The following is a 12500-nucleotide window of genomic DNA, read 5'->3' on the forward strand; positions in this document are numbered from 1 at the left end:
GAGAAGGAGAAGGAGAAGGAGAAGAAGAAGAAGAAGAAGAAGAAGAAGAGAAGGATTAGGATTAGGATTATGAGGAGGAGGAAGCGGACAAGGAAAATATTATGCAGATTGACGAAAGATATAAAAAAAAAATGTAGGAAGAAAACAAGAAAATAAATGAAGCAAAGAAAAAAGAAAAGAAAAGAAACAGGAACAAAATATACTACACACAAAAAAAAATAAATATGAACACTAAAGGAAAAAAGAAATAGTGAAGATGAACAAGAGAGGGGCATGAAAAAAAAAAAGCAGGAAGAAAACAAGAAAATAAATTAAGCAATGAAAAAAGAAAAGAAAAGAAACAGGAACTAAATATACTACACACACAAAAAAAGAAACATGAACACTATAGGAAAAAAAAATAGTGAAGATGAACAAGGGAGGAGCTCGTGCAAAAAAAAAAAAAAAAAAACACTAAAATAAAAATAGATTAAACAACAAATCGAGAAATTAATCACGAGATTCTGAAAAAAATAACGTGTTTTCCGGGGATAATTACTATTTTTATACGTGTGTGTGTGTGTGTGTGTGTGTGTGTGTGTGTGTGTGTGTGTGTGTGTGTGTGTGTGTGTGTGTAGCAGCAGTACCAATAATAACAGTACAGCTATGATCACAACAAACAAACTTCCTGCATATGTAACGAAAAGGAAGAAAAATAAGAAATAAATGCGAGATGCTGCGTAGATAAGCAAAAAAAAATATATATATATATTCATCAAACTAATTAAAAAGAGGAGACGAGGAGAGGGAGGGAGGGAGGGAGAGAAGGAGGGAGAGAGAGAGACTGGTGGCACATCTTTCCAAAAAAACATCAAAAAGAAAACGATACCAACAAAGAACTCACAGAAAACACGAACGAAAAAATAAAAAATAAAAAAATAAAAAACAGCAGACTAAACCAAAAGAACACACACACACACACACACACACACACACACACACACACACACACACACACACACACACACACACACACACAGGTAAGGCAGAACAAAGGATGCAAAGAAAGCAGTCCCGGGCGAGAGAACGCGGCGCTACCACATCAAAACAATATCAACAAAGTCTTCAGGTTCCACAACAGCTTCCATCACCACCGCCGCCACCCGCCCTGTTGCTCCTCTGCCTCGCGCTGCACTCCACTCCAATGCTGAAGCCTGAATACTGAAGGCCCAACGCTCAATGCTGTACTCATCTGCTGTACTCACCTGCTGAAAATTCAAAGGTAAGGAAGAAGAACAGAACATACCTGAACCTACCTACTTTTTTTTCTTTTCTTTTTTTTTTTTTTATGCAGGGAAAACACTGACCAAAGCCAAGTAGAAGAAAACGAACGTCAAAAATTAGAGGATAAGTGGCTTCAAACCTCCCTTTAGAAAGAGTTCAAGTAGGAAGGTGAACGACACTACCAAGGCTTGCTAAAATACGAAATACGAAGCGTCATTAGCAGCTGAAGTGGCCGCGACTGATCCCTTCCCTTTGAGCACGCCAGCGACGGGAGCTCAGGGCGGCGCAGAACTGAAGCGAGAGGTTGGTTGTTAAGCCAGTGATGCTTTACATAAATGTGGTGTATTTATTTCATGATTACGAAAATGTGTGTGAATTTAAACATTTCTAGCTAGGTTTGATTATATGTCTGTCGAGTTAGAAGGCTTTGAAGTTAGTGCAGTATATTACGAGTATGTTGTGATGGCTCTGTTCAGTTACTGTTTTTTTGATGAATTGAAGACGCTCTATATACTTGTCTTGTGTTTTTGTTAAATGAATGACTCTTTGTTTAATCAAAGATGTGCTATGTAGTTATGATGTGTTTGTCTTGACTTACAGACTTTTCTGTTAAATTAAAAACGTTCTATATAAGTAGTCAAGATGTGTCTCTGGCTGTTTCTGTTTGATTCAAGGTGTTCTGTAATTATACCTGTGATATTTTTGGTTGAGTTATAGACTGTTTCTGTTAAAGTAATGGTGCTCTATATAACTCTGATGTGTTTTTGTTCAGTTATGTTAATGTTATGCTCCGTGTAGTGGTGATGTTTTCACGTCCCTTTAGCTCTTGTAATGGCAGGCAATTTTTCATTTCTGCCATAATCACTACTCAGACACTGGTTTCCTCACTACAGTCTCTCAAATACTTCTGTGCTGTCGATCAGTGAAGACAAAGTGAGCTCTTCTCTCTGTTCCCGTGCCCGAGCAGACGATCTTGTCACTGCTCTGAAGGGCGCCACAGGAAGCACACGCCAGTGGAAGCAAGGTAAAGGAATGTATACTGTACTGTTATACAAATAAGTTCGATTTAAACGTCCTGGGCTGAACTTTCAAAGGCCACAGAGATGATAGTGGGTTCTCATGAGTGTTTTCCCATAAGTAAGGCAGAGGCTTGTTAAACCAGCTAAAAGAGAGAGGAAGGAGTTGGCGCTCTAACAGACTGGTAGATGCATGGAATAGACTCAGTAATCAGGTTGGTAGTGCCGCGTCATTAGGAGATTAGATAAATACATGGATGAGGATGATAGGTGGATATAGGTAGGTAGGTAAATTAGGTTAAGTTAGGTTTCTTGTGGCTTCCCTTCTTTTCTGATGTCCTTATGCTCTTCAACAATCACCAGCATCATGAAGACATCCTTGAAAATCTTCATGACTTCTGCTGGAGCCTTAACATCACCTTAAGTCGATGAAAATGACTGAATCACTCTTGTTAAGCGTGGTGGAGATTAGATCAGTGAATGGGACGCTGGAGCACTTCAGAATACAGACCTCCATGTCTTCACTAACCACATCAATGCCATTAACCACATCAATGCCACTAACATCAATGCCACTAACCACATCAATGCCATTAACCACATCAATGCCACTAACATCAATGCCACTAACCACATCAATGCCATTAAAGCTTTTCTCCAACCGTGACAACATTCAACACTGAGACAACCACTTTATTACTGTTCCTTAAGACAAGATGCACAAAGTAACACAACCCACTCATTCTAAAAAGTACTTCTCAACAGGACCCAGAACCAGAGACATCAAGGGAACAGGTGAATAAAAACCAGCAAAGTTCACCACCCTGCCTCCCCTGCCACGCCCCGGGGACATGAAGGAGGAGGAAGAGGCGGCAGGAGTATTGAGGAAGGAAAATAAGACGAATATGAATGGAAAGGAGGGGACGAAAAAGAAGACGAGAAAGAAGGAAAGGGAGGAGGAAGAGAAAATGACAGGACTATTGAGGAAGGAGGGAAATAACATGAATATGGAGAGAAAGGAGGAGAAAGGAAAGAAGGCCAGTGAGAATGAAAGGGAGGAGGAGGAGGAGGAGGAGGAGGAGGAGGAGGAGGAGGAAAGACTGGAGGACATGATGAAGGCTTTGGAAAAGATGGAGGAAAAGAAGGAAAAACAGAAACAAGAGACGAAGGAAAAGGGCAAGAAACTAAGGAAGAGCAGAAGGGAGGAAGAAGAAGAAAAGAAAGCAGACAACCAGAAGGATGAGAAGAATAAAGAAAAGGCGCAAGAGACCCACACTCAAGACGAACAAGAGAAAGGCACCAAGACTAAAGATGAAGAAATAAAAGGAAAAAAAGGACACACATTTTGTGCCCAACTTTCCCCACAAGTTGAGTCTCCTGAGAAGAAGAAGAGGATGAAGAGAGACAAGATGCAGACAGCTGACACTCAGGGCACACGCTGCAAGGCGCGGCGCCGCTGCTCCTCCCACACCGCGGTGACGAGCCCGCAGGCGTGGCGGCAACACCCACGGGCGAGGCTCACGCCCACCACGACAGAAGGAAGCGTGAGGGTGCTGGAAGGGACACCAGCCCGGTACGAGGATGAGGAGAGTGTGTGCACCGTGCTGAGGCACAGAGGTGGCACAGCAGAGGCTGCGCGGCCCCCGCACACTGACGATGAGGACAGAGAGGGCCCGGGGCGTGAGTGGCGCCGTGAGGCAGCAAACACCGCCCAAGACGTTCCCCCACGCGAGGCGGGCGGCACGGAGGCCCCAGGCACGGACCCGCCCACAACAGATCGTGGTCACCGCAGGGACAATGCAAGCCGCCAGGACTCCCTCCCCGCCCCCACACCCCTGCTGCACGAGGCAGGCACCTCACAGCTGCGCCTGGCGCGGCTGTGGGCACGGCACAACCTGAGGGCGCGCCAGGGCCTGGCGGTGCGATGCCGCAGCGTGTGGCAGGGCCTCAAGCGCCGCACGCGTGGCCTGATGACGGAGGGCGAGGCGCGTCACGCAGTGCTGCTGCAGTTCCCACACGTCAGCGTGGAGCGCCTACCTGACCACCTGCCGGGGCGGCGCCGCGAGGCACTCTACTTCTGCCACATGGGGCCGCGGCGCAGCTCGCCTCACCTGCCACAGCTCTTGCCGCACACCCGGCGCCTGTCCCGCCTGGAGGAGAGACTGGTGGACGCGCAGCGAGACGCACACCGCAGGGCACAGGTGTTCTGCCGCGCCGCACTGCGCTACACAGGGCGCCAGGAGCACCAGGTGGGCGTGGCGGGGCTGTACAGGCACTACTGTGCGCTGGAGCGGCGGGCGGGCGTCACCCCGTTGGCAAGACAGACGTTCCAGCACACCCTCGCCGCCGCCTTTCCCGCCGCCCACGTCACGCCGCACGGCAGCGGCAGGCCCCGCCTCGCGGTGGGCGTGCAACCCGCACACATCGACTTCTGGGGTGCACGCCCTCACTAGGGCCCTGCCGCCCGCACACCACACGGATCAACCTTTACTTACTCCAGCACGGATGATGGGCGGTGGCGGCGGCTGACACTCGCCCTTCCCTCCCTGCTCCTGTGGCCTTGCCCGGCGCTCCCTGCCGCACCCTCCGCCCCTCCGCCCCTCCACTACTCACACAACAGTCGCCGCCGCCTCCTCCATTTCCTCTCGTTGTTTCCTTAGTTGTAACAAACAATAAACTGACCACAAAGGACTGACGTGTTTGTCCGCCTCGCTACGTGCGCCTGCACGACGAGGCGCGCTGGGTGGGGGGGGGAGGCAGGGAGAGAGGGAGAGGAGCAGGATGGGAAGGAAAGGAGAGAGAGACATTACACATGTCAACAACTTAAAATGAGAGAGAGAGAGAGAGAGAGAGAGAGAGAGAGAGAGAGAGAGAGAGAGAGAGAGAGAGAGAAAGGTGACCTCGCCCTGCTATAAAAAGTCAAACTTGATCCATCAACTATAAATTATGACACGAAACAAGTTAATCAAGGTCAGGTACTCTTTCTCTTTCTCTCTCTCTCTCTCTCTCTCTCTCTCTCTCTCTCTCTCTCTCTCTCTCTCTCTCTCTCTCTCCTTTTGATATTCTTCCTTTCTAAACTTCGCGCATTCCTAACCATCACTCAACACACACACACACACACACACACACACACACACACACACACACACATACACACACACACACACATTATCTACATATAGAACGAATCTGGAAAATAAAAAAAATAAAAATAGAAAAAGGAAGTGAATTAATGAATGAGTAAAAATAGCCTCAAGATCATTAAGCAAATGAAAAAGGTAGGAAAAAACACCTGGGGAAGAAAATTAAATAGGGAGCGACGACCCCGTAATGATCCCCCCCTTTCCCCACCTTCCCCATTACCCACAATCCCCCTCCCCCTCTTGCCCACACAAACAAGTAAAATTTTCCGGAACTTAGAAATTAAAGAAGTTTGCTGACATAACATCCTTGAGAGAGAGAGAGAGAGAGAGAGAGAGAGAGAGAGAGAGAGAGAGAGAGAGAGAGAGAGAGAGAGAGAGAGAATAAATGGAGGACGGAGATTTAATATAGAAGAAAAAGGAGGAGGAGGAGGAGGAGGAGGAATACAAAGGAATACAAAGGAAAGCCAAACAGCAACAGACCTTTTGGTCCTTGCAAGGCTGTTTGGTAACTACTTCCAACTACCTACAGGGAAGAGAGACCGGACAGCAAAGCAAAAGACTCCTCCCCACCCACCACTCCCTCCAGCTTGCGCTGGCATGGAAATAGTTGGGACAAGTACCATGCAGTATGGAAAAACTGACATGGAATTTTCATAAGAAAGGATTTTTTTTTTTTATGTAGGAAGTACACTGACCAAGGGCAACAAAAATCTAATAAAAAAAAATGCCCACTGAAATGCCAGTCCCATAAAAGGGTCAAAGCAGTGGTCAAAAGTTCATGAATAAGTGTTTTGAAACCTCCTCTTGAAGGAATTCAAGTCATAGGAAGGTGGAAATACAGAAGCAGGCAGGGAGTTCTAGAGTTTACCAGAGAAAGGGATGAATGATTGAGAATACTGGTTAACTCTTGCGTTAGAGAGGTGGACAGAATAGGGGTGAGAGAAAGAAGAAAGTCTTGTGCAGCGAGACCGCGGAAGGAGGGGAGGCATGCAGTTAGCAAGATCAGAAGAGCAGCTAGCATGAAAATAGCGGTAGAAGACAGGTAGATATGCAACATTGCGGCGGTGAGAGAGAGGCTGAAGACAGTCAGTTAGAGGAGAGGAGTTGATGAGACGAAAAGCTTTTGATTCCACCCTGTCTAGAACAGCAGTATGAGTGGAACCCCCCCAGACATGTGAAGCATACTCCATACATGGACGGATAAGGCAGCTGGGGGGTGAGAAAAACTGGCGGAGACGTCTCAGAACACCTAACTTCATAGAAGCTGTTTTACCTAGAGATGAGATGTGAAGTTTCCAGTTCAGATTATAAGTAAAGGACAGACCGAGGATGTTCAGTGTAGAAGAGGGGGACAGTTGAGTGTCATTGAAGAAGAGGGGATAGTTGTCTGGAAGGTTGTGTCGCAATAAAACGGTCAGAAAGGAAACTTGAGATGAAGTTACAAAGAGAAGGATAGAAGCCGTAGGAGGGTAGTTTGGATATCAAAGCTTTGTGCCAGACTCTATCAAAAGCTTTTGATATGTCCAAGGCAACAGCAAAAGTTTCACCAAAATCTCTAAAAGAGGATGACCAAGACTCAGTAAGGAAAGCCAGAAGATCACCAGTAGAGCGGCCTTGACGGAACCCATACTGGCGATCAGATAGAAGGTTGTGAAGTGATAGATGTTTAAGAATCTTCCTGTTGAGGATAGATTCAAAAACTTTAGATAGACAGGAAATTAAAGCAATATGACGGTAGTTTGAGAGATTAGAACGGTCACCCTTTTTAGGAACAGGTTGAATGTAGGCAAACTTCCAGCAAGAAGGAAAGGTAGATGTTGACAGACAGAGCTGAAAGAGTTTGACTAGGCAAGGTGCAAGCACGAAGGCACCGTTTCGGAGAACAATAGGAGGGACCCCATCAGGTCCATAAGCCTTCCGAGGGTTTAGGCCAGCGAGGGCATGGAAAACATCATTACGAAGAATTTTAATAGGTGGCATGAAGTAGTCAGAGGGTGGAGGAGATGGAGGAACAAGCCCTGAATCGTCCAAGGTAGAGTTTTTTAGCAAAGGTTTGAGCAAAGAGTTCAGCTTTAGAAATAGATGTGATAGCAGTGGTGCCATCTGGTTGAAGTAGAGGAGGGAAAGAAGAAGAAGCAAAGTTATTGGAGATATTTTTTGGCTAGATGCCAGAAATCACGAGGGGAGTTAGATCTTGAAAGGTTTTGACACTTTCTGTTAATGAAGGAGTTTTTGGCTAGTTGGAGAACAGACTTGGCATGGTTCCGGGCAGAAATATAAAGTGCATGAGATTCTGGTGATGGAAGGCTTAAGTACCTTTTGTGGGCCACCTCTCTATCATGTATAGCACGAGAACAAGCTGTGTTAAACCAAGGTTTAGAAGGTTTAGGACGAGAAAAAAAGTGAGGAATGTACGCCTCCATGCCAGACACTATCACCTCTGTTATGCGCTCAGCACACAAAGACGGGTCTCTGACACGGAAGCAGTAGTCATTCCAAGGAAAATCAGCAAAATACCTCCTCAGGTCCCCCCAACTAGCAGAGGCAAAACGCCAGAGGCACCTTCGCTTAGGGGGATCCTGAGGAGGGATTGGAGTGATAGGACAAGATAAAGATATGAGATTGTGATCGCAGGAGCCCAACGGAGAAGAAAGGGTGACAGCATAAGCAGAAGGATTAGAGGTCAGGAAAAGATCAAGAATGTTGGGCGTATCTCCAAGATGGTCAGGAATACGAGTAGGGTGTTGCACTAGTTCCTCTAGGTCATGGAGGATAGCAAAGTTGTAGGCTAGTTCACCAGGATGGTCAGTGAAGGGAGAGGAAAGCCAAAGCTGGTGGTGAACACTGAAGTCTCCAAGAATGGAGATCTCTGCAAAAGGGAAGAGGGTCAGAATGTGCTCCACTTTGGAAGTTAAGTAGTCAAAGAATTTCTTATAATCAGAGGAGTTAGGTGAGAGGTATACAGCACAGATAAATTTAGTAAGAGAGTGACTCTGTAGTCGTAGCCAGATGGTGGAAAACTCGGAAGATTCAAGAGCTTGGGCACGAGAGCAGGTTAAGTCATTGCGCACATAAATGCAGCATCCAGCTTTGGTTCGAAAATGAGGATAGAGAAAGTAGGAGGGAACAGAAAAAGGGCTACTGTCAGTTGCCTCAGACACCTGAGTTTCAGTGAGGAAAAGAAGATGAGGTTTAGAAGAGGAGAGGTGGTGTTCTACAGATTGAAAATTAGATCTTAGACCGCGAATGTTGCAGAAGTTAATGAAGAAAAAGTTGAGGGGGGTGTCAAGACACTTAGGGTCGTCGACAGAAAGGCAGTCCGACCTGGGGACATTTATGGTCCCCTCCCCAGATGGGGACTCCGAGGCTGGTGTAGGAGTCGCCATGATGATTTTAAAATTTTTGAGTGAAGGGTGTGTGTGTTATTAGGTGCTTGTAGTTTTGTGTGGAGGAAGAGAGTTGTCTTTAGAGGGCAGGCTGTGACTGCCCCCTTGTGTTGTGAGACACAAAGGGAAACGTTCAGTGAGGTCACACCTGGGTTTAATGATAAGTTTACAGCACCCCCTGAACAGTGCTTTAGACCTCACTGGGAGTAATTATCGTTTCGGCAGGTGTTCTACTATTCACCCTACGGTGAACTCTATACGCCTATCTGAAAGTTAATACAATTTATATTAAAACTGGTGTCTGTAAAATAAGAGTTTATTAGTGAATTTAGTAATTATTCGGACAAGAAGAGAGCTTGTTGGGGATTTGCTTTTAAATATTTGTCTATTTTATTTTTGAATGATTCAGTAGTATTGCTGTTCACAATTTCTGCAGGAAGTTTATTCCATATATTTACTATACGATTAAAGAAAAAATGTTTTGCCTCGTGGGATTTAAAACGTTTGGGTATAATCTTGTTAGGTTGGAATGATGAATGGTAAAATATTTAAGTGCATCAATGTTACTATATCCTTTGAAAATTTTGAACACTTCAATTAGGTCTCCTCTTATCATGCGCTTTGTTAAACTAAATAGGTTTAGTTCTTCCAGTCGTTCCTCATACGGCTTATTGCGCAATCTTGGAATCACCTTTGTGACTCTGCGCTGTATCTTTTCTAGTTTTTCAATGTCTTTTATGTAGTATGGTGACCAGAACTGTACACAGTATTCTAGGTGAGGGCGCACCAGTGAGTTATATAAGGCAAGTATAACCTTTTCTGACTTAAATTCAAAGGTTCTTCCAATGAACCCTACTAATTTATTTGCCGTCTTTACTGTTTCTGTGCAGTGTTGACTCGGCTTTGAGTCATTTGACACAACAACACCAAGATCTTTTTCTTTATTGGTGCTTGACAGTGGAGGAGGAACAGGGGGAGGAGGAGAACAATAACATATCCTCCTCCTCCTCCTCCTCCTCCTCCTCCTCCTCCTTACCGTAATATCTTTTATGTACATTCATTTTTTTTAGTGAATGGGAAGAACTTACTAAATAAAAGCGAGTGTAGGCTTATACCAGAGATGACTGACAGGCAAACAAACAGACAGACGAACACACATATAAGCAGAAAGAAAGAGATAGAGAGATACAGGAGAATACTTAGAATCGCAGATATAAATAGTGAAATAAAGGTATAGACAGACAGACAAAGAAAAAGATAGATAGATATATAGATAGATAGATAGATAGATAGATAGATAGAGAGATCGATAGATAGATAGATAGATGGATGGATGGATGGATAGATAGATAGATAGAGACAAACATACCGAGACACAAAGATAAAGACAAACAGACAGACAGATAAACAGGAAGGAAGAAAAAAAATAATAGATGGATAGACAGACAGACAGATAGATACGCAGATAGACAGCCAAATAGACAGGAGGAGGAGGAGGAGGAGGAGGAGGAGGAGGAGGAGGTAAAATAAGAAAGTGTCTAAAATAACTGTCACACACACACACACACACACACACACACACACACACACACACACACACACACACACACACACACACACACGTACACGACTCCATTAACAGTTATGACCGCGGTGTACACAAAAATAATAAAGCTTTTTAACTGCCGGCCATGAACGCACACACACGCACACAAAGACGTACACACAGGGAGCTTATGTGTACATCAGGTGCGCCGCAACAGAAAATTAGGGTGAGAAAGAAAGGTGGGTCTCTCTCTCTCTCTCTCTCTCTCTCTCTCTCTCTCTCTCTCTCTCTCTCTCTCTCTCTCTCTCTCTCTCTCTCTCTCTCTCTCTCTCTGTGTGTGTGTTTGTGTGTGTGTGTGTACAGGTGAAAGTAGTCAGTGTGTGTGTGTGTGTGTGTGTGTGTGTGTGTGTGTGTGTGTGTGTGTGTGTGTGTGTGTGTGTGTGTGTGTGTGTGTGTGTGTGTGTGTGTGTGTGTGTGTAGAACAAATGAAAGGACAAACAAATGATTTACTCAGCCGAAGGAGCGAGAGAGAGAGAGAGAGAGAGAGAGAGAGAGAGAGAGAGAGAGAGAGAGAGAGAGAGAGAGAGAGGTGCGGCGCGATAAGCTGGAGATGTTTGCAGCTCACATCTTTACAGTCTGACATCCCATGTGTACCTTTCTACTTCTTCTGTATCCTACGCCACAAGATACTGCCTGCCTTGTTCTCCTGCAGTTCACACACACACACACACACACACACACACACACACACACACACACACACACACACACACACTTATCTATTAATTTAGTAGTAGTAGTAGTAGTAGTAGTATTTATTTATTTATTTATTTATTTATTTATTTATTTATTCATTTATTTATTTATTGACTACAGCATCTACGGTGAATATTAAAGAGTTCCATTATAGTAATCGTAATAATATAGATTAAGAATACATGCCAGAGAGAATAACACACACACACACACACACACACTAGTTAGGCCTAAGCGCAAAAAAAAAAACAAGGCCTATATTATTTTTTTTATATTCTTAGATCAGGTGATATCCGGACATTGAAGAAAATATAAGAAGTCAGTAAATAAATAAAATAATGGTGAGGAAAAATAAATTAACTATATAATGCGAAATAAATAGATCCGGTTACTAAAGGAGAAAAAAAAATATGAAGAAAGAAATAAAAAAAATACATGAAACTAAATATATAAAAAAGAAATAAAAAAGAAATAAAGAAAACAAACAAACAAAACAAAACAAACAAAAAATAAAACAAAACAAGACGAAACAAACAAAAACAAAAAAATAAACAAGGAACTCAACAAAACCACACAAAACAATACAAAACAACAAAGACAACACCAGCAAACCAACCCTTTGACACCTAAGGCTACGAGGCGCACTACCTGTACCTGTAAGTTGCTCCAGGTGTGGGCCAAGTTAATTAGATGGATACAGATTTAATGGACAATGTTTGGAGCCCAGGTAGCGGTGACCCTTACCTGCCCAGCCCCACCTCACCTATTCTTGGCCGAAATTACCTCCTTCAGGAAGCCCTATGGAGAAAAATGGAAGAGGAGGAGGAGGAGGAGGTCGTGGTGGTGGTGGTGGTAGAGGACGAGTAGGTGGTGTAGGGTGAGGAGGAGGATATGAGGTAATAAGAAGCAAAGAGGAGGACGAGGAGGAGGAGGAGGAGGACGAGGAGGAGGAGGAGGAGGAGGAAGTAGGTGGTGGTGGTTGTGATGGTACGGTTGAGAGGAGGAGGAGTACAGGAGGTAATAACAAGCAACGAGGAGGAGGAGGAGGAGGAGGAGGAGGAGGAGGAGGAGGAGGAGGAGGAGGAGGAGGAGGAGGAGGAGGAGGAGGAGAAGGAGAAGGAGAAGGAGAAGGAGAAGGAGAAGGAGAAGAAGAAGAAGAAGAAGAAGAAGAAGAAGAAGAAGAAGAAGAAGAAGGAGAAGGAGGAGAAGGAGGAGGAGGAGGAGGAGGAGGAGGAGGAGGAGGAGAATAAAATAAACACAAATTCCTGTAGCAAACAAGGAATGAAGAGAGAAAAATGAGGAGGAGGATTACGAAGAGGAGGAGGAGGAGAGAAAACAAGGTAAAGCATGAAGAGAAAAAGAAAAAAGTAAACGAGAAAGAGAAAAATGA

General features: G+C 44.7%; 2 protein-coding genes across 5 annotated transcripts in view; one reads left to right on the forward strand and one right to left on the reverse strand.

The window, feature by feature from the left end:
* LOC135091665 (uncharacterized) overlaps positions 1 to 12500 on the reverse strand; it is a 116289-nt gene that overhangs the window by 81145 nt on the left and 22644 nt on the right. The window lies entirely within an intron of this gene.
* The window catches only part of LOC135091663 (probable serine/threonine-protein kinase kinX), a 26992-nt gene continuing 15387 nt past the window's right edge, over positions 896 to 12500 (forward strand). Inside the window, exons 1-2 of one of the 2 annotated variants that reach the window (XM_063989484.1) lie at positions 896 to 1566; positions 2157 to 2287. The gene's annotated coding sequence lies outside the window, so the exon portion shown is untranslated. The remainder of the gene's footprint in view (positions 1567 to 2156; positions 2288 to 12500) is intronic. The other variant, XM_063989486.1, reaches the window with a different exon arrangement.

This window comes from Scylla paramamosain, chromosome 38 (genome assembly GCF_035594125.1).
Source record: "Scylla paramamosain isolate STU-SP2022 chromosome 38, ASM3559412v1, whole genome shotgun sequence".
Taxonomy (NCBI): Eukaryota; Metazoa; Arthropoda; class Malacostraca; order Decapoda; family Portunidae; genus Scylla; species Scylla paramamosain.